We start from the raw sequence: 21,803 nt of genomic DNA, 5'->3' as shown, positions 1-21,803 counted from the left end.
GATTCTAAATAGTAAGCCACAGAGTGTTAGTGCTACTCCACAGGACATTCCTCTGCAGCCTGTGAGCACCACCTCAGCTGGGGGAGGAGACGCTGAGTCCTCAACCGACAACATGATCGAAGTGAGTGCAGTCTCTCGTACTGAGTCTTCGGCAGCTAAAGTCACTTTACCGTTGGTGGATCCACCTCTGTTGGACTTTCTCGAGTCCTGCTTTTGAACCCGGGTCTCCAGTTTTTCAACTAAGCCCCTCTGGATATTACATTGATCAAGATGCTTTTCCTTCAGACTGTTCTTCAGTTTTGCATCGCCTTCAGCACGCATTTGTGTTTTTATTTCATGGTTGAAACACACTTATCTAGTCCCGCCTTGGATATATGTTTGGATCATGCTCGTCTTGGTTTTCCTGTTCATGTGAATTGGATTTCTGTTGATTAATGGCCACTACCTCCTTGAACGTTCTGCTATGGAACTGGTCAATGGGTTGTTGACTCCCCATTTTTCTTCCATAAAATGAAAAGAGACTTGTCCCTCGTCAACAATTCAGCCGTTCTAGTGACTAATGGAATTGTTTAGGATGAAGTTCCTTTCCAATATATTTGGCCCTACGGAGATCCTGCAAATACCATTTGTGTTCAAAGTTTTTCTATAGTAACTTGGGTATATTCAGAAGATTGGGATGTTAAAACCGTGAATTCTATGCTTTCAGAGCTGGAATATTATACTGTATTTGAATCCGAGGACCTATACATCGATTCTACTAACTATGCTGATATGTTCTATCATTACCATTATGGACATTTTGTTCTACAGTGGGCCAGTAGTACACCTTTTAATGAAACACAATTGTCCAATTCCCCACAAGGGAGTTCTAAAATGCATAAAGACAAATTCACGTATTTCACAGGATATGACACTTTAGACCCACCTCATACTATTTCAAATTATTCACTACCCCATCAAAAAATATGTGCTTACATAGACCAAGATAATAAGTGCAACTTTGTTTGTGAACCAGTTAGCCCTTAAAGGCTATGATTGCTGGAAATTGATTTGAAAACGATTTGGGGAACACAACCTTGGCAGGTTCAGGGATGGAAACCTTATTTTGGGCCAGCTTAAGTCCAACACAAATGATCTTCTTGAATGACACCGTCCAGCAGACTACATTTCTGGGATTGGCAAAAATGAAAGAATGAAGGCCCCAACTATTTCCTCTATTGCCCGCTTTGATACTTGGCAAAGTTTGACAAATTATATTGAAGAAAAACTCAATAGCATGGTGCAAAATGGTACATTTAATTCCACACTTTCAGGTTCACACAGGTGGTGGCCAGTAGGCACTAATGGTTGTCATTTTCTTAATTCCACACTTGGGTTCAAATCAAGCAGAACCCGATCCCCGATATTCTCACTCACAACATTCTGGTATTGCTACCACATATTAAGTGGGGAAATTGTGTCAACAGTAGTTGGAACATTCCATAATACCTGCAGTAAAACAACATCTTTTTCTCCTTTCCAACGGCATGGATTTGTCAGATGTTCTTTTGGGTCCCAAATCTCCACGTTCGTAAAAAATTTAATTATGCTACTTATGATGACATTTGGAAATTATCCCAAATGGAAGCTTCCACATTTATTCAGACCCTTTATTTTTAATGCACAAACAATAACTGATGGCCATGAAAGACATAACCTACACAATGCTGCATTTAGAAAAGTTAGGAAAACTTCCATTCACTATAGCTGAAACCCCTTTTGTGGCTGATACACGGTGTTATTTCTTTGCCTATTTTGACGTTTTAGTTCACAACTTGCATGAAACATTTTACTGTTGGTAGATATGAACCCCTTGGAGGCAGCTTAGTTCATGAGTTATGACCGCTTTCCTTCTCCTATTGTTGTGAACGTGCCAATAAGGACGTTTTCCTTACTGGAAAGGATTGCAACTCTTCTGTCAGACATTCACTTGTTTGCAAACATGTTATGATCCATGGCGCATGTAATGCTTCAGCGCCAAATTTGGCTTGTTATTTAAAAGGAATACCAGTTCTCGCAATTCTTCCACTTATTACGGTCCTTTCAATTGGGACTTATTCAATGCATAGTGATCATAATGTTGCAGAATATGAGCTGGAGTCCCCAACATCTTGTCCATTTCCCAGCTCGTCACTTGTTGCAACAACGTCCTGTTCCCCCCACGCATGGGATTATGGAAAGCTTGTTGTGGCCTCCCATTACAACTGAATTCAGCAAGCTAAACAGACTCAAAGCATTATTGTTTCAAAAAGAGGAAGCTTGTTCATCTGCTCGAATTGCAGGTGGCAAGCACTTCTAGCAAAATACAGTCCTTGTTAAAACAAGTTATAAGTTAGGACCACGCTGGACCATGGGTCGAATACACAAGGTGGATTGGGCTTGGCTTTGGCTTTCCGTCAGACTTAGGAGGAATTTGAACAAAAGTTCAGGAGAGCGTAGAGCTCAGTGGGGCAAGACAGCAGGTTGTATCAGTGAAAGAGTCGTTGTCACCAGGGAGTGCTAGATGAGGTTTTGGTGAAGCTGTCTGCAATGGTGAGAAAAAGCTCAGAGCAGGAGAAGCCAGATATCCAGGCCGAGGAGGTCACCAATGTTGATGGAGAACCTGTCACCGTCAAGCCTGGTGAAGAGTTTTAGCTACTGACTTAGGCAACTTTTTGTTTTGGAAGTTGAAAACCTCCAGCGGAATAAAGCTGCCAGCTGTAGCCCAAGAGCGTTCCACAACGTTGGTGACCATTGCCCGGATGTCACACTAAACAGGATATGCTGTATTTTAAGCCCAGTTTTGTGTTCATTTAAATTGCATGTTGAATTGTCTTTGTATCCCAACATGCCTCTGTGTGCTCCAGAACAAAATTTTATTATGCTCGGCTGCTCGGCTGCGTAATGCCCCATTATTGCATTAATCATTTGTAGATTTGTAGATTAATAGTAGGAGATTGGACCTCAATTGGCATCTTGGTTGTTCCAGTCACCTCAGCACCTTTCTGTAGTAGAACCTATTGTCATAGCTGCCAATATATCTCTACCACTTACGTAAACATCTCCTTAGTTTCACTTATGCTTAGTGGATCCCCGCTAAGTGAGGTGTGTGTATATCTTATTCGGACCGTGTTTAGAGTTAGATGTCACAAACCTATTGTTTGTATTACATGTGGCAACCTCCCTTGAGACAAGGTCATATGCTCTAGATATGATTTTTTAATGAATCTTTACGAATCATATCATTCTGGTGGCTATATTAAAGGATTTCTTGTTTAAAGCCTTACTGTATCAGCTTGTCTGTGGCACAGAAGGGGTTAGCTTTGTCCACCACTGTAATTTTGCCCCTATAATTTGAATTCAACTGGGCAGTAAGGGCAGGGAGCACATTCTCAGGTATATACACAGCTTCCATCCCTGCATCTTCTGCCTCTCCAGGCATCAGACAAAGACTGCAGTATTGGTACTAAACATATATATCCTTTGTAACTGTTAATCATTTGTTAGTCCTTAGTTGGAAAAGGGGTCACTTTTCCCAGTACTGAGGACGATATTAAAATATCTCCAGATGTCTCTGGTTTAATTTTTGTGGGTGATGCATATTTGGGGTACTTGGCCTTCAGGCCATGTCAAATGTCTTGCCCCATGTTGAACACCATGCATGTGCCCCAAAAAGACTGGGGTTACAGCCGGTAGGTCTCACAAGCCCCAAAAGAGAATAACGACCATCTCAAATATTGGAATGGGTAAATCCGATGTCAATGAATACCATGATATGTGCAGGCCGACAATGGTAATACCAATAAATGCAATGTCAACGTATGCCATTATCTGTGCCCGCATAACAATGTCAATACCGATAAATGCAATGTCAACATATGCCATAACCTATGCCCACACAACAGTTTCAATAACAGCAGTAACAATGTCAATGTATGCCATAATCCATGCACAAATTACCATGTTGCTCCCAGTAAAAATATTGTCGATGTACGCTATGATCGAGGCATGCATAACTATGTCAATATCAGTAGTGACAATATCAATGTATGCAATAACAACTGTACACACAATGTTGAGAATGTCGATAAAAATTATACCAGTGACTGTAATATTACTTCCAGGAGTTCCACTGAATTCGTATCATTGCTGTCATATTTACCCAAGGAGACCTCCCCATCAACCCCAAGTCAGAGATACGTGGTCAGGCAGGTCCTGCGACCCACCCCCAAGCCATTCAAATGACAGGTCACAGGAGCGGTCTCTTTTAATCCTAAAGACAAACAAGCACCCAAGGAAAACCCTGATTGATCCCACAGATAGATATTTGCATCCCAAACGGGTCAGAGGAAATTGGCCCCAAAAAAATCTGTTTGGTCAAAGGCTTGCATTCTCCAAAAATACCACATAGTTAGATACCACATGTAGATAGGAACACTCAGCCAATCCGGAAAACGACATGAACACCACATGTAGGGAGCATGCGCTCCTCATGCCGGACATCTGGACACATACACACTGGCCCACACTAGCTCTCCCTGAGGTACAGAGGCAGCTGTGTCCTTATCAGATGCCCAAAACTCTTAATTAATGATTATTTTTCAGGAATGCAGAAATTACTTTGTTGTACCTCATTAGAAGTATATAATGTCTGCCAAAACTTTGTACACCAAGAGACTTTCCTCAGACTCATTCTGTTGAGACTTTCACAGCCTCTCTGTTTAATTAAACCAACTTGTTCCTGTTTTGCCAAATGCCTCTTGTCTTTGTCATTTCTTTAAGGAAAACTCATATCCAAACAACGCAGAGAAAAGAAACATTGGTGGTGTGTATCACCCCTCCTCTGAGTTATGCTTTTTAGGGGAAGGGTGTTGGGAGTCAAACAATCCTGCCAGAGAATCTCTCAGGTGCTGGTTGTTGGGACAGGAATGTCCCCTGCAAAACAAATGGGCTTGTTCCCCATCCTAAGTGCCTGACTGCATGTGAAACTGGTATTCTGACTTTAATTTTGGCCCTAGCATCATGCTACAGTGGTTTGTGTGTGTAGAGGCCTAGGCCTGACCCTGGGAATGTGAGGTCCAGGACTTGTATTGTGACATGAGGGAGTGCACCAAGCGTACCCTTATGTTAGGCAGTGGACTACTGCCTGTGCCCCGGGTACATCATGTACAATGGGTGTGTCCGCATACCATATTTTGTTAATCTGTATTGTGACCGGACCTTTTCCTTTGTGTCAAGGAGAAGGAGGTCTACTGACCCCTTTCATGTAAAGATCTGGTGCTATATGAAACCCAGAACTTTGCGCTGACATCCCATGTGCATTCTAACTCTTTATGTGTGTGCGTATGTGCGTGCAGTGCATGTGTAGCACATGTATTTTACTGGTACTCTGTAAAATGTGTAAGTCTGAGCACTTGGGCTACTGAGATAATTTTGGATGCAACTGGCCCCAGAATGATTTTAGCTTCCCTTCCCAAGGCAGTGGGAGTGTATTGCTTGCTTTCCACTAGCTGTAGAATTGAGACCCAGGGTGAAGTAGGAGGATGGCGACATGGCTGCCTTTAGAAATACAATGAGGCCCCTGCTGGCAAAGGGTTGCTGATCAGTTACTCCTGAGCACTGCCATTTGTTAGATGGTAGATGTGAGGGGTGCAACTGTAGTTTTTGTGTTTCATAGTGAGGATGTTTTGATGCAAGCCCTGTCTTTTGTCTGTCTCTGATTACTGATTCAGGAAGGGCGATGACAGCTGTGTGATGAGCTCTCATGCTTTCTTGTGTACCTGTTTTAGATAGTTGTAGGAAAGTAGTATCTGCTTTCATGCTTACCCCACTTTTTGCTGGTATTATACTGTTTTCTGACAAGTCTGACTGGGATCCTGCTAATCAGGACCCCAGTCACTGTGCTTCCGCTCTAAATTGGATATGGTGAGTACCTTGGTACATTCCTAAATTGGCTAGTGGGGTACCCTGGTAAGTCCGTAGTATATGGTACTAAGGTACCTAGGGCCTAGGTACACCAGGGATGCCCCATGAGCTGCAGCATGTATTATGCCACCCATAAGGGACCCTCCAAACTCTGACTACAAGCCTGCCATTGCAGCCTGTGTGAGTTGGTGCTTGTACCTCTCACAAAAGATATAAGTTTCCTTATATCTAACATCACTGCACTTAAAACCTTTAAGAACCTCTCTAGTAGGGCTTTCAGTCCTAAAGGTAGGGTGCTTGGTTCTAAGTGTGAGGGTTCACCTGCATGAGCAGGACACCCCTGTAACCTTCGGAGTCCATTCTCCTGGGTTACCAGTGTACCAGCCGTTACGATATATAGAGTGGCCATGCATCATTACACTGTGACCATCTCTAAACTAGCTGAAACAAACCCTGTCTTTTTTGGTTTCAAACATGTTTAAATCATACCCTCACACCGTAAACAGTGTAGGGGTATGATTCCATGCACTGTAGATCTCCTTCGGGAGGCCCTCAGTGCTCCCGGTACCAATCTTCCAGAACCGGACAGCAAGCTAGGGCTGCTGCCGACCTGAGACATGATTCTGCCCTCCTGCTGCTGAGCCAAGCTCGAGCGGGGGAAGGCAGAACAAAAAGTATCCTGTCACAGGGTGGAGGTGCTTGCCAGCACCACTCATACTGCTTGAGGGGCACATTTGGTGCCCTCCTTGCATGCTCCAGCTCAATCCAGTTCAGGGAGCCGTGGCTCCCTGCCCTGGCGTGAAACTGAACAAAGGACATGGGAGTATCCTCCCCACTGTCCAGCCCTCCCCTGGGAGGGACCCCTGAATCATCCCAACCCTTTCCGTAGGGTACTTAAGGGTATACCAGAGGGTGGGTCCCTAAATTCGTCCTGAATTTGATTCAGATCAAACTTCGCGTCCCCTTCAACCATCTGGACATTCTGACTGAGTCTTGCAGACCGCATCGGATTGACCCCGTCGGACTTTGCCTTGGAACCGAGACTGCAACTGACTTTAGAACACTGTGCATCTATTCTGGCTAACCAGGAGTAAAGAGACTGTTCTGCCCCTTTAAATATGGTTAAATTGGTGTATTCCTGATTGTCACATTTATCTTGCTTGTAAGTCACTAGTATATGGTGTATTAAATGCATCCGGGCCTGGAAGTTAAATGCCATTTTTGGACTGCAGCACCTATTGAGCCATTCACTACAGTGGCTGTGCAAACATGGCTACAGGCCTACCCTGTGTAGCCTGACTAGTGCAGTGTAAAACCTGCACCACGATCTGTCAAAATACCTCTTTTTGACAGGTAAAGATCTCCTTTTTAAATATTATTAAATTGCCCCTATGTAGGCCTTGTAGCACAGTAGGCAGGGTGCATGGTATTTAAAAGTGGGATATGTAGAAAATTATTATTACCATGTCCCTACAATGACAAGGCCCAAAAAGCTATTTATACGGTGGAGGTCTATGTAGAAAACCATGATTCAAATAATCATGCTGTATCTCAGGAATGGAACAAGCCAGAAAATTAAGCAAACCAATATTTTCAACGTTTATAAAAAATCAAATCCAATAGTGGAGTCAGATTGTAATAAGTATTAAAGAAAAGGGAATTTTAAAAAGCTACCTTTACTCTGCCAACTCCCAGCATGTCCTTAGCTCTTAATGAGGTATGAAATTCCTCACTGTGACTAAAGGTCAAACTGAATAGGCAGGGATGTATCCTCCGAGCTTAGCAGAATATTTAGGATGGTGTCACGACCTGCTCCCTGCGTTCTGGTGTCCACCACCAGGGGGCTGAACTGTGGGACTCTCCAGTGTTATAATAAGCTTCTGGACCCTCCCCTTCATGCATATACTGACTTCTAGCCATTTGGACACTATTTGGGAATTGCCGTCCATTCCCAATCCATGCCAGTGTTTGTGGAAGCCAGTTTGCTTATGCTGGAAACTCTATTACCTAGAATTCCCTGCTCACTGCTTTGTCTCCACCCCTGCAGGCCAAGGATGGGTGGAGGAACTCAGCTCATCTGTGGCTGGCTGCTGGTAGCCTGCTCACACCTGATGCATGTGATTACTGTGAGCTCTTTTAAGTGCCAGCTCCCTTGAGTCGAAGGTTGGTCATTGTAGCTGTGTTCCGGTGAGACCGATCCATTTCTTGATTCCTGAGCTATAGTTAATCCTTGTTCCTTGATTCTTGAGCTATAGCTATTCCTTGTGCCTGGATTTGCACTGCCTGCAGTGCTACCTTGTTTCCTGAGTTCCTGAGCTATAGTTATTCTTTGATCCTGGGCTTCAGCTATTTCTTGTTCCTGATTTGCACTACTTGCAGTGCTCTCTTGACTCCTTTTTTCCTGAGCTGTAGCTATTTCCTGTTTCCTTGAACTAGCACTGCCTGCAGGGCTACCTTGACTACCGATCTATAGTAATTTCCTGTTCCTGAACTAGCACTGCCTGCAGTGCTACCTTGGCTCTTGAGCTTTTGCTCAATTCTTGTTTCTACTCCAGCACAGCCTTCAGTGCTACTGTCTTTTCTTGTCTACTGATTCAATACTATTCTAGTATACCCATGTAGCCTCCCCTTCTGTATATCTTTTTCCAGTCCCTGCTTTTCTTCCCATTTCCTTGGTTCCAGTTCCTAGTTTGCTGTCTTTATATTCCTGCTGTCTTGCTTCTAATTACCTTGTATGTTTGTTACTTGCTTTCTGCCAAGTGTGTCCTGTGATTTCCTTCCTTTCCTATTAAGCACTCCTCCCTGCTAACTCCTTATCTATTGTGCTTGTGTTCGGTTCTACCCCCTTGCTGTTATTGACTTGCGTGTTCCTGTTTGATCGCCAGGAGCCGTGGGCACAGCTGACTACCTAGGTAGTGTTTCTTGTTCACTGTGAGTATTGTCTTTGAGTTACATTTATAACATCACCATAGGTATCAGCTTCACAGACCCTGACTTTGCATGCATATCCTATATGTGGGTATTTTCAGTCAGTATCTGTAACAGCAATTGTGGGGGAGGAACTTACTGAGCTTCAATCTTACCATGTGGAGCTCTCGAGTACTTTACCCCATTCCCTTTATTGTTAATGTTGTATTATATATATGTCTTGCACGTCTGTCCTGGGTGTAGTTTGTCTGAATGCTAAATTGCCTTGTGAGTGTCCTTCCTTATTGAGCCTTAGCCATCTTGTTCACTTGTACAAGCTTTGGATCCCTTTTTCTCCTCTGACTCCTTGTGTGATCCTGGGCAGCGCTGTACTACTCTTTCTGTGCACTGTACATTTTCTACCCAGTCCCCAGTCCCTGACTGTGTTCCTGACATAGTCCCGGACAGTCCCTGACAGATGGAGTGGGGTGGACGTTCTGTTGGCACAACAGTGTCAAATCGTTCCTGACAGGTCAGTCTAAAGTACATGTAAAACTTTGGTGCACCTGTAAGGGAGCAAAAAGGATGCCAGGATAATGCTTGTATATCCCTTGTCTGGATGCTGTAGGACACTGCTTGTGTAGAATAAGACTTCTGTCTCCTGGTTTGTTGTGGGTACAGGGCCTGCTTCAATTTGGATTTTAGTGTTAGATGTAGGAAGACACTAGTGATTTCCCTATGACACTCCCTAGCCCTCGCCCAAGTTTAGTGTGCCATTGACTTTTCGCATCTTGAAAATGCCCTGGCACTTGACATTTTGGGCCAGATGTACGACCATTTTGCGAGTCGCATATCGAATTGTGCATACAAAATGGGTCGTACGCAATGTACGACAGGCATTCGCAAAGCATTAATTTGCGGTGCAACTGATTATCGACTCGTAAAAACTGCATGCAGAATTTGCGTGTCCCAAATAGTGAATCGCATAATGGCGACTTGCTATTCTTCATGTACATACAAGTCGCAAATTGCGATAATATGCAAATTAGTTCGTTTGCACATGCAATTTACCATGAATCAAAAACAGGTGGTAACATGTCCCAACCTATAAAAACCAGCTCAGAATGCATCAGAAATCTTTGTACAATAGCTGCCCTGTACGTGAGAGCGAGAAGGATTCAGATACTGGCTGCTCAGCAAAGGAGGCGGAGACAGGAGAGGATTTTCAGAGTCCGGCTAAACTTGTTTGAGAAGACAGAGGAAGAGATATCAGTGCAGTATAGGCTGAGTAGCACTGTGATTCTAGAGCTAATAGGCACCTTGAAGCCACAACTAGAAAGCAGAACCCAGCCCAGAAATGCAATCCCCACCCATGTCCAGATGTTTTGCTCCCTCCACCTATTGGCCAGTGGAAGTTACCAAGATGTCAATGCAGTGGCTGGAGCTGTGTTGCAGAGTGCGCTTTCACGTTTCTTTCTCAATTTCTTAGATGCCATGCTCCACCACATACATCAACACATCTACCTGCCCAGGGATGATGTGGAACAACAAAATACCAAAATGCAATTCTACAGAATAGCAAGATTTTTACAGGTCATTGGGTGCATAGACACATATCACATAGGCTCACCAGGTCCATGATTGAGTGCACATTTGGCCTCCTCAAATCGCGCTTCCGGTGCCTTCACAATAGTAGCGGAGCCTTGCAATACGCGCCTGAGACTGCATGCTAAATAGTGGCAACTTGTGCCATGCCCGCCAACATAGCCTGCAGGGGTGGCTTGCCCATTGAGGTGTCTGAAACAGGCTTGGAGGATGATGACCTGGCCCACCTGCCCTACAGCCAAGCGAGGTAAGCTCAGCAGCAGAGGGGAGAAAGAGCATGGACCACATAGTCAGACGTTACTTTGCAAGGTGCGTCCTACCCATTGACACAGTACCCTCTACAATTGACAGTACGAAATGTGAATTCACAATGAATATTTCCCTTTTTTTTTAGGGCACGCAAAAACCTTGCTGCATTACATAGCAAGAGTATACATGTCATATGGTTACTCCATCACCAACAAAACAATTATTTGGACAACTGTATTGCACATTTATAGTCACAAGTTATTTCTTGCCTTTACGCCTGGCAAGGGGTTCTGGCAGGTGGAATGACAGGCTGGCGGCTGCTGCTCCTATGCTGCATTTGTGTGACTGCACAGAGACACTACTGCAGCTAGACACCTCACTGTCTGCTGCCTCTCCTGCTCCTCTAATGGTAAACGTGTTGGTCTGTATTGCCTTAACTGCAGCTGTTAATTCTGGTAGTTTGTGCTGCTAGCAAAAACATTACACAGTTCAGATGCCACATGCACCTCCCCCTTTTTATTTTCTTTAATAAAATAAAACTGTAGCACAGGACTACAGTCCAGTTCACAGTATCTCCTCTCCCATCTAAAATATCACAATTAGAAAAGGAGCGTCCACTATATTGTTTTGTTTCCGGCCTAAATTCAGGCAATACAATGTTAACAAATATAACAATGATGAACAAAAAATTAGATTGATTTTTTCAATACATGAAATTTTCCAGTAAGCCCAGTCAACGCTATTGCCAAAAGAACTATTGATGGACAGAATGCAGAACAATGTCATACATTCGGGCTGGACTGTTCCCATGAGGCACAGGGTCAAGACTGATTTGCATAGGGCCATGTCTGAACTGGGGTGGCGTGGTGAGCAAAATAACGATGGATTAAACCCAGATCTGTGACTGGGGGTGAATGTTTTGCCAATGTGCAACATTCCGTCCATCATCTTGTGTGTTTTGTTGTTCGCCCTATGTGGGAAGGGTATGCCCAGACGTGGGTCCCGTGCTCACTACGCCACTGGAGTCAAGCTATCCTGGCTGAAGAGGGGTGAAACTCCAAAACCGGTCCTAGGATGCTTGATTCCAGTCCAGGGAAGACATAGCTTGGCAGTTCGAGCTGGACTGTTCCCATGAGGCACAGGGCCAAGGCTGATTTGCATAGGGCCATGTCTGAACTGGGGTGGCGTGGTGAGCAAAATAACGATGGATTAAACCCAGATCTGTAATGGGGGTGAATGTTTTGCCAATGTGCGACATTCCGTCCATCATCTTGCGTGTTTTGTTGTTCGCCCTATGTGGGAAGGGTATGCCCAGACGTGGGTCCCGTGCTCACTACGCCACTGGAGTCAAGCTATCCTGGCTGAAGAGGGGTGAAACCCCAAAACCGGTCCTAGGATGCTTGATTCTGGTCCAGGGAAGACATGGCTTGGCAGTTTGGGCTGGACTGTTCCCATGAGGCACAGGGTCAAGACTGATTTGCATAGGGCCATGTCTAAATTGGGATGGCGTGGTGAGCAAAATAATGATGGATTAAACCCAGATCTGTGACTGGGGGTGAATGTTTTGCCAATGTGCGACATTCCGTCCATCATCTTGCGTGTTTTGTTGTTCGCCCTATGTGGGAAGGGTATGCCCAGACGTGGGTCCCGTGCTCACTACGCCACTGGAGTCAAGCTATCCTGGCTGAAGAGGGGTAAAACCGGTCCTAGGATGCTTGATTCTGGTCCAGGGAAGACATGGCTTGGCAGTTTGGGCTGGACTGTTCCCATGAGGCACAGGGTCAAGACTGATTTGCATAAGGCCATGTCTGAACTGGGGAGGCGTGGTGAGCAAAATAACAACGGATTAAACCCAGATCTGTGACTGGGGTTGAATGTTTTGAAAATGTGCAATATTCCGTCCATCTTCTTGTGTGTTTTGCTGTTTTCCCTATGTGGGAAGGGTATGTCCAGACGTGGATCCCGTGCTCACTATGCCACTGGAGTCAAGCTATCCTGGCTGAAGAGGGGTGTAACTCCGAAACCGGTCCTAGGATGCTTGATTCCGGTTCAGGGAAGACATAGCTTGGCAGTTCGGGCTGGACTGTTCCCATGAGGCACAGGGCCAAGGCTGATTTGCATAGGGCCATGTCTGAACTGGGGTGACGTGGTGAGCAAAATAACGATGGATTAAACCCAGATCTGTGACTGGGGGTGAATGTTTTGCCAATGTGCAACATTCCGTCCATCATCTTGTGTGTTTTGTTGTTCGCCCTATGTGGGAAGGGTATGCCCAGACGTGGGTCCCGTGCTCACTACGCCACTGGAGTCAAGCTATCCTGGCTGAAGAGGGGTGAAACTCCAAAACCGGTCCTAGGATGCTTGATTCCAGTCCAGGGAAGACATAGCTTGGCAGTTCGAGCTGGACTGTTCCCATGAGGCACAGGGCCAAGGCTGATTTGCATAGGGCCATGTCTGAACTGGGGTGGCGTGGTGAGCAAAATAACGATGGATTAAACCCAGATCTGTAATGGGGGTGAATGTTTTGCCAATGTGCGACATTCCGTCCATCATCTTGCGTGTTTTGTTGTTCGCCCTATGTGGGAAGGGTATGCCCAGACGTGGGTCCCGTGCTCACTACGCCACTGGAGTCAAGCTATCCTGGCTGAAGAGGGGTGAAACCCCAAAACCGGTCCTAGGATGCTTGATTCTGGTCCAGGGAAGACATGGCTTGGCAGTTTGGGCTGGACTGTTCCCATGAGGCACAGGGTCAAGACTGATTTGCATAGGGCCATGTCTAAATTGGGATGGCGTGGTGAGCAAAATAATGATGGATTAAACCCAGATCTGTGACTGGGGGTGAATGTTTTGCCAATGTGCGACATTCCGTCCATCATCTTGCGTGTTTTGTTGTTCGCCCTATGTGGGAAGGGTATGCCCAGACGTGGGTCCCGTGCTCACTACGCCACTGGAGTCAAGCTATCCTGGCTGAAGAGGGGTAAAACCGGTCCTAGGATGCTTGATTCTGGTCCAGGGAAGACATGGCTTGGCAGTTTGGGCTGGACTGTTCCCATGAGGCACAGGGTCAAGACTGATTTGCATAAGGCCATGTCTGAACTGGGGAGGCGTGGTGAGCAAAATAACAACGGATTAAACCCAGATCTGTGACTGGGGTTGAATGTTTTGAAAATGTGCAATATTCCGTCCATCTTCTTGTGTGTTTTGCTGTTTTCCCTATGTGGGAAGGGTATGTCCAGACGTGGATCCCGTGCTCACTATGCCACTGGAGTCAAGCTATCCTGGCTGAAGAGGGGTGTAACTCCGAAACCGGTCCTAGGATGCTTGATTCCGGTTCAGGGAAGACATAGCTTGGCAGTTCGGGCTGGACTGTTCCCATGAGGCACAGGGCCAAGGCTGATTTGCATAGGGCCATGTCTGAACTGGGGTGACGTGGTGAGCAAAATAACGATGGATTAAACCCAGATCTGTGACTGGGGGTGAATGTTTTGCCAATGTGCAACATTCCGTCCATCATCTTGTGTGTTTTGTTGTTCGCCCTATGTGGGAAGGGTATGCCCAGACGTGGGTCCCGTGCTCACTACGCCACTGGAGTCAAGCTATCCTGGCTGAAGAGGGGTGAAACTCCAAAACCGGTCCTAGGATGCTTGATTCCGGTCCAGGGAAGACATAGCTTGGCAGTTCGAGCTGGACTGTTCCCATGAGGCACAGGGCCAAGGCTGATTTGCATAGGGCCATGTCTGAACTGGGGTGGCGTGGTGAGCAAAATAACGATGGATTAAACCCAGATCTGTAATGGGGGTGAATGTTTTGCCAATGTGAAACATTCCGTCCATCATCTTGTGTGTTACGCTTTTGCCAGAGCATTTTTCCGCAACATTCGAACCCTGATGCACAAAGGAGGAAGGTGATTTAAGGAGTACTACACCACCTGTAAAGGGATTTATTACCCATGAAGACACTGAAACAGGAGGCTATACTTCTTGCTATTTAAAAGTCACACAAGTTTGGAAAGTACACCTCTGATGAAGTCCATAGAGGACGAAACGCGTTGGCTGGGCTGACTGGAAATCTTTATGTTTTGAAAAAAATCTATAAACGTTTGATACTGGATGCATTCTTAAGACTCCTGATAACTAAATCTATTTTTTTGTTCATCATTGTTATCTTTGTTAACATTGGATTGGCTGAATTTGGGCCGGAAACAAAACAATATAGTGGACACTCTTTTAAAAAATGTTGTAGTGTAAATTGAATAGTTGTGGCTTTTAGGGAGTCAGGCCAGGAAAAGTCGAGAGTGGGATCACTGACGATATTTGGTATGATACACTTGTGCAACAGTAGCCTACACTGCTTTTGCTTATCTTTTGTGCATCTAAAATATCCCTTTGGGCATGTTGTTTGTTGACAATGTTTGAAAAGCCAGTAGTCAAGCCACCCGTAATGGAGGGGCAGAAATATGATGATGACTGTGAGGCATTTAAAGCGCACTGAAGACGTAGAATAAATTAATCAATGAACGACATTTGGTTTTGGTTGGCAAATGCAATGGGAACGTCCTCACACTACTTTCGTGCCATGCTGGACTGCCATCCAAACTGTGGGGATACTGAATAATAATACATTCAACACAGCATGGAGGGGGTGGGGAGGTTCACCATAATTATGGCCACTATCTCATCAATTGAGCATGAACAAGAAATAGAAAGCCTTCTCAACAAACACACGCAGAAGAGTTTGCCAGGGTCTGCAAACTCTGCAATCTTCACAGTAGGCTACCTAAACTAGTGTCTTAGTCTTACAGTATAACAAAGCATGAGAAAGCAGCTAAGTACAGACACAGGAGGAAGTCAGCTACAGAAACAAGAAATAAAAGGATAATGCAGGGAGGGCTAACAAGACTAAACACTAAGGTGCCGATTACGACCCTGTAAAAAATTTCCCCGTACGACTCGTATCCAGTCTTTTTACAGTACGAATCGTACAAGTGCCGTACAAACTGCCAACTACGATTCGCATGGGAAAAAGACCATACGAATCGCATTGGGAATTATTCCCCACACGTCCTCGGCTCGGAAAATGTGTCCGACACATCCTCGGACGATTTACCGTACAAATGTGAAAAGTGAAGTCCGACCGCGCTAGTACGATCCATCCCGTGCGTCCGATGTTACAACCGGATGGAAAAAACACCGTCCGCACCGAACTCACATAGCAACCATGGAGACATGTGCCCCCATACGTGCCGAACACCCCCCCAGCCCCCGTATGTATGCGCCGAACCACCCCCCCAGCCCCCGTATGTACGTGCCGAACACCCCCAAGCCCCGTATGTACGCGCCGAACCACCCCCCCAGCCCCCGTATGTACGTGCCGAACCCCCAGCCGTGCATGTACACCCCCGTACGTACAGACCGTACACCCACCCGTGTATATACACCCGTGTACGTACGGCCCATACCCCCACCCGTGTATGTATGGAGCGTACCCCCACCCCAACAGTGTATGTACGGACCGTACCCTCACCCGTGCATGTATGGAGCGTACCCCCACCCCAACCGTGGATGTATGACCCGTACCCTCACCCGCGTATGTATGGAGCGTACCTCCACCCCAACCGTGTATGTACGGACCGTACCCCCACCCCAACCGTGTATGTACGAGCCGAACCCTCACCCGCGTATGTATGGAGCGTACCCCCACCCCAACCGTGTATGTACGGACCGTACCCCCACCCCAACCGTGTATGTATGACCCGAACCCTCACCCGCGTATGTATGGAGCCTACCCCCACCCCAACCGTGTATGTGCAAGCCGAACGCTCACCCGCGTATGTATGGAGCGTACCCCCACCCCAACCGTGTATGTACGAGCCGAACCCTCACCCGCGTATGTATGGAGCGTACCCTCACCCCGACCGTGTATGTATGGACCGTACCCCCACCCCAACCGTGTATGTATGACCCTCACCCTCACCCGCGTATGTATGGAGCGTACCCCCACCCCAACCGTGTATGTACGAGCCGAACCCTCACCCGCATATGTATGAAGCGTACCCCCACCCCAATCGTGTATGTACGACCCGAACCCTCACCCGCGTATGTATGGAGCGTACCCCCACCCCGACCATGGATGTACGGACCGTACCCCCACCCCAACCGTGTATGTACGACCCGAACCCTCACCCGCGTATGTATGGAGCGTACCCCCACCCCAACCGTGTATGTACGAGCCGAACCCTCACCCGCGTATGTATGGAGCGTAACCCCACCCCAACTGTGTATGTACGACCCGAACCCTCACCCGCGTATGTATGGAGCGTACCCCCACCCCAACCATGGATGTACGGACCGTACCCCTACCCCAACCGTGTATGTACGAGCCGAACCCTCACTCGCGTATGTATGGAGCATACCCCCACCCCAACCGTGTATGTACAGACCGTACCCCCACCCCAACCGTGTATGTACGACCCGAACCCTCACCCGCATATGTATGGAGCGTACCCCCACCCCAACCGTGTATGTACGACCCGAACCCTCACTCGCGTATGTATGGAGCGTACCCCCACCCCAACCGTGGATGTACGGACCGTACCCCCACCCCAACCGTGGATGTACAACCCGTACCCTCCCCCGGGTATGTATGGAGCGTACCCCCACCCCAACATTCTAAGTACGGAGCGCACCCCAGGCCCCAACTCCAGCACCTTCACCCAACATCGCGCATGTACGAGTCGTACCAAGCCAGACACAAGGACAGCACTGTACAACAAAATTGGCGAAGTACACACCGTACACACGCTAAAAACGCACGTACACAACCAGGACAAAGCACAACAACACAAGAATACACTATTCGAATGGCACAAAGCCACAAAACATGTCCAACAAGCACAAATACAACACATTCACTGACCTGCAACTGCCAAAATCCCAAACAGAGGCCCAAAACACAACCACCCCTTATAACACACCCACCCAAAGTTCAAACACAGCCACACCCACCAATGGACCAATAAAAAGGGCCCACACACACAAACCATGAGCCTTTGCAACAGACTCACTGCTGCCAGACCCCACAGACAACCTACAGCACCATACTTGAACCTTTACTACACCTTACACTTGCACACCTTCACATACACACCTTCACAAACACCCCCTCATCACATTCACACACACCTGCACAACCACACCCACACACCCACAACCATCCACACCCACACCCCCCACAACCATCCACACCCACACCCCTCACCATGCCCACTAACAAGAATCCAAAGTTCACTAGCCAAGAGTTGGAGGTCCTTGTCGACGAAATCCTCAGAGTCGAGCCACACCTCTTTGCAACATTGGTCAGACAGACCAGAATTTCCAAAAAAACAGCCATGTGGCAGAGGATTGTTGATGCTGTCAATGCTGTTGCGTCCACCAGAAGGACCAGGCATGAATGCCAAGCCAGGTGGTACGATCTGCGGAGGAGGGTCCGAGCCAAAATGACCGACGACCACAACCAGGCCAACATCACAGGCGGAGGGCCGCCCCGCAGACCCGTACAATACCATCCCTGGGAGGAGAGGGTGCTGGCCATACTGCCGGTGGTGGCAGTGGACGGATTAGAAGGACTCCGAGACCCGGGTGACATACACACAACTCACCTCACATGGAGGGAACGTCATCCACAACCAAACTCACAATCAGTCACGCAACCACCCCAAGCTATCGCATGACTCAACCACACTCCATGAACACGCACATGCCACTAGCGCCACCATGCCCCATGCACCCAGCTGGACAATGCCAAGTCACAGGCCACAGAAAACACCAACACAAGACACGGTAAGCCGGATGGCGGGAGTGTGGGCCCTAAAAATCACATAGTGCAACTCAGAAGCAGACAACAATGCCCTCTGCCCATATGGCCTAGGTCACAGCCAGACAAACACTGTGTCCCCACACAGGAAAGACTTGCCAGCAAATGGCGGACGCCTTGCATTAAGACATGGGGGTGAAGGCACTTTTTGCACATGACAGCAGCTAATGAACAGCCAACACTGTGAAAGAGTGGCAGCACACACCACCACAGCAGCAGCGCAGACACACACACTACACCCAATGGGTGCCTGGAGATCAGAAACAAACTCACATCAACAAGCCAAGGGCCATTCAAAGATCTGCTAAAAGTGTGTGCCTAGGAAGCTGGGCTGAGGTGACAGAGGGTGACACACAGAGGGAGGGAGAGGGGTAGAGAGAGGGAGGGAGACACAGGGAGACGGACAGAGGGAGGAGGCTGACACACAGAGGGAGGGAGAGGGGGACAGAGAGGGAGTGAGAAAGGGACACACAGGGAGACCAATTCAGCCTTGGGGGGTGTGGGAATGTCTGCTCGTCAGCAGGTGGACTGCGTGCATGTAGACAAGGGTGGCCAGTGCCTGAACCCCCCCTCTTCTCCATGGCAAAACACAGGGCCATGTCTCAACCTGTGCACGAGCACAACGCCAGCTACCTGCATTATCTAAGTGTGTGGAACAACTCCATGTGCCCACGTACAGTGCAACACGGAAGGTGCCAATGCATGGCTCGCCACACCTGCTCACTCCACTGCTGACTGCAGTCACAATTGACGCAGCAAGTAAGACTGTGCCACACATAGGTAAAGTCGCAAAAGCTGTGGCCAAGGGACATACCCATGCACAAGTGCACTGTGAGTGGAATGCAAGACATATCCAAATTCCCAGAGGAAATGTGCCAACTTAGAAACGAATGAAACATGGATGTTGCATGGAACAAAATTAACATTGTCTCACAGGACCCGGCTCGGCGGGATGACGGACCTACCGGCAGCGACGACTCTCACCACTCTGTGGACGAACCCTACCCCGACCAACCTGGCCCCTCTGGTGTCCAACCACCTGCAGCACCTGCGTCAGGTACAACTGGGCCAACCACCACCCCCACTCCTGCCACATCCCAGGAGACACCCAGGATCCCTGCCCCACCACCACAATGCAGCCAGGCTGGCCAGGAGGGACACGGTGTACCGGGCACCCAGGAGGAGGCAGGCGACAACGCCAATGCCACCCCTCAGGGGTCCCGGAGACCCAATGTGCCCACAAGGGCAGGCCAGGTGCAAGTGGGCAGGGGTGGTGGGAATGGAGGACGGCGGAGGCGCGAGCCTGACCGGTTGGCTGCGGAACCGGTATATTCCCATGTCAGAAACATCCTGGACACATACCGGCAGGACACCACGGGCATGGCCCAGGTTGTGTCCATCCTCGAAGAGATCAAGACCCAGCAGGCCCAGCAATATGCGGAGCAACATGCCTGTCTACTGCGACACCAACAGCGGATGGAGGACAGACAGGCTGAGCTTGTGACGGTGTTCACGGGAATTCACAGTACACTCCGTCGGATAGCCGACAACATGGGCAACCCTCCCTGTGCCATCAGGCGTAGAACATCACCACCCACAGGGAGGGATCAGGAGGAGGAGGAGACATCCGACGGAGCATCCCAAACATCGTCACGGCCTGCTTCTGAGGGTCCCCGCAGGAGAGCGGGTCGTCCACGGAAAAGACCGTGAGGGTCAGCGCAACAGCACCATCTCCCAGGACACCTGGCCTGGCACCTGGCCCACTGGACCAACAGCGGCACAGTAGCAAAAGACATTCTCTGCCACATGGACTTGCTGGTCACTGTCTGACCAATGTTGACAAAGACTGTGGCATGGACTCTGAGGATTTCCAATGGCAAGGACACCAACTCACCTAGTGAACTTTGGATTCCACACACCCGGAAAGCCCCACATGTCATACCCCCCCCCACGTACACCAACCAAAATAAAAAGTTACACCATAAAGAGAAGATGCCTACATTTTGCATTATTACCTTACATGTGTCTTGTAAAGTCTAACCATGCCTGAGTTCTCATTTGACTTCAACCATCCACACCCTGGGGCCTGAGTCTGGCACAGGACACACATGGGTCACATTGTATTAGGCAAGACAGACATGGAGCACCATACACACCCGTGATGGGCCCAACCAGCTGAGGGGGTGGCCGCACAACCGTGTCGACAGACATATTGAGTACAGCGACAGCCATGCGCAGAGCTCAGGGATCATGTGGAGTGTCCTGTGGGGCACCCAGGTATGTGTGGACAGGTTGCAGAACCATGTCCTGCAAGCTTGAGTCAGGTGGATGCAGAGAATGGTGGCCTGGCCAACGTCGGATGCATGGGGATGGCACATGTCACTATACCCACACAGTCATGGACATCATGCACAATACACAGTCTAATCCCACACAAACAGCTAGCATCTTGCTACTCTACACATAGACACATAGCCACTATCACGGAAAACCATGCCAGACATGCCGGATGCACCGTGGCAACACACCAGCATTGACTGAGAAGAGGCACCTTGGAGGCATAGGGACACCTTTATTATTCATGTATTCGGGAATGCAGAGGCAACTTGGAGTACACATGAACAGGTCATGTGGAGTAACATGTGGGTCCAACACTGGAACCCCCCTTCTGCAGCACAAATGCGTGATAGCCATGGAACTGGCACACAAGTGTCGGCTAACAGCTAAACACCCCCTGCTGCTCACGGAGAGGCTACCGTACACCATTGATCCTCTGATGTGGAAGTCCCACACCATGTCAAGCCAATGCAAACCGTATGTGTCCGAGGGCAGTGTAACACACATTGATGCCATCATCACAATCCACAATCCCATCACAGATGACTGTCAACAAGTCTGACCATCTATTCAGGTGTACCCAGCTGCATGTCATGTGTCCCATGGTGATGCGACATGTCTGCAGAGGAACCAAACATCGACAGGGGCAGTGTGCACACATCGTAAACAACTGCCACACCCAATACACCCCTGATGCATCCCTTACCCTAAGGAGACTTCCAAACTTGTCCGTGCGTGTAACGCTGAGTCAGCACACGATGACGTGTCCATGAGTAATAGCAGTGCCACAACAATGCAACCAGCAGACGGCATGCGCAAGTACCTGGGGATGAGAGACACGCAAGAAGTCAGCCACAAAAAGCACAGCCACTTGCATGTGCATGTACTCG

This window comes from Triturus cristatus, chromosome 1_2 (assembly GCF_964204655.1).
Source record: "Triturus cristatus chromosome 1_2, aTriCri1.1, whole genome shotgun sequence".
NCBI classification, from domain to species: domain Eukaryota; kingdom Metazoa; phylum Chordata; class Amphibia; order Caudata; family Salamandridae; genus Triturus; species Triturus cristatus.
Note: the sequence above shows the minus strand (reverse complement) of the source record.